This window comes from Bos taurus, chromosome 3 (assembly GCF_002263795.3).
Source record: "Bos taurus isolate L1 Dominette 01449 registration number 42190680 breed Hereford chromosome 3, ARS-UCD2.0, whole genome shotgun sequence".
Classification (NCBI taxonomy): Eukaryota; Metazoa; Chordata; class Mammalia; order Artiodactyla; family Bovidae; genus Bos; species Bos taurus.
In genome coordinates this window covers 99,788,971-99,790,147 of record NC_037330.1, presented here as the reverse complement: position 1 = coordinate 99,790,147, position 1,177 = coordinate 99,788,971, and positions in this window count along the sequence as shown.

The following is a 1,177-nucleotide window of genomic DNA, read 5'->3' as shown; positions in this document are numbered from 1 at the left end:
GTCTTGCCTTCTGTCTTTTTTTTTTAATTGAAAAATTTTAAGCATGAGGATAGATAGAATAATAATCAACTCCCATGTACTCATTACCTAGCAATAATAAGGACTTTTAAAATTTTTACTTTGATGGCATTTGTAACACTAATTGCTTAACATCATTAAATACTCAGTTCATATCAAAGTTTTTTTAATCTCAAAAGTGTCTTGGGAATTCCCTTGGCAGTCCAGTGGTTAGGGCTCTGAGTTTCCCCTGCAGTTGGGCACAGGTTCAGTGTCTGGTCAGGGAACTAAGATCCTGCAAGCCATGCAGCACAGCCAAAAAAATAACAGCAAACAGTTTTTGGTCTCAGTGTCCAACAAGATTGCTTTTCTTTAAAAATACTGTTTTTAAGGGAGAGTGGAGAGGGGTAGTGGAGTCTAAACAGGGTGAGGAAAGAGGATCTGGCCAGGCAGTGCTGGCAATGGGAGATTGAGTACATAGATACAGGGGGAATTGATCCAGTAAGTAGATATATTAAAGATAATGAGATCTAGCAGAGAATGGAGTTACGAATATAGAAGAGGAAAAAACCAGAATGAAGCCTGCAGTGTTCTTATTGGTATGAACTAAATAAACACAAATTTCAATGTAAGTAAATACAGATGCCAATGTGTATATGTAGGGAATATATACATTCTTCACCTTGACCCATAAAGAGGGCTTTATTATCCAGTCAAAGGATCCAGGGCTTCTTGGAGAAATGGGTGATTCCAAGCCTGGGGTGGGGAAAGTATAAGATAAACCTGAACATTTGATTCAGAGAGAAGGAAGTGCTCAAAGAATGATAGGGACATATCAAGAGTACATAAAAACCGCTAGCCAAATCTGGGACAACTTGAGCATCAAAAACATGAAAGTACTGGATTATAACACTGAATAAAGCAGAAATCCATGAATCATACTAATTATATAAAGTAAATCAACTGAAAGCTTGGTGAGAAGGGGATATATATTAATTATTTTATTAGAGAAAGTACACTGGAGAAGTCTAGCAGACGGATGAAAGCTGACATCACCAATAATGGGACAGATAAATGGACCTCTTACAGGCAGCAATGAGAAGAACACAGCATCACAGATTCCTGTAAGATACAGGTAAGATAAATCCAACCAGGTAAATTGAGGAACATTCTATAAAAT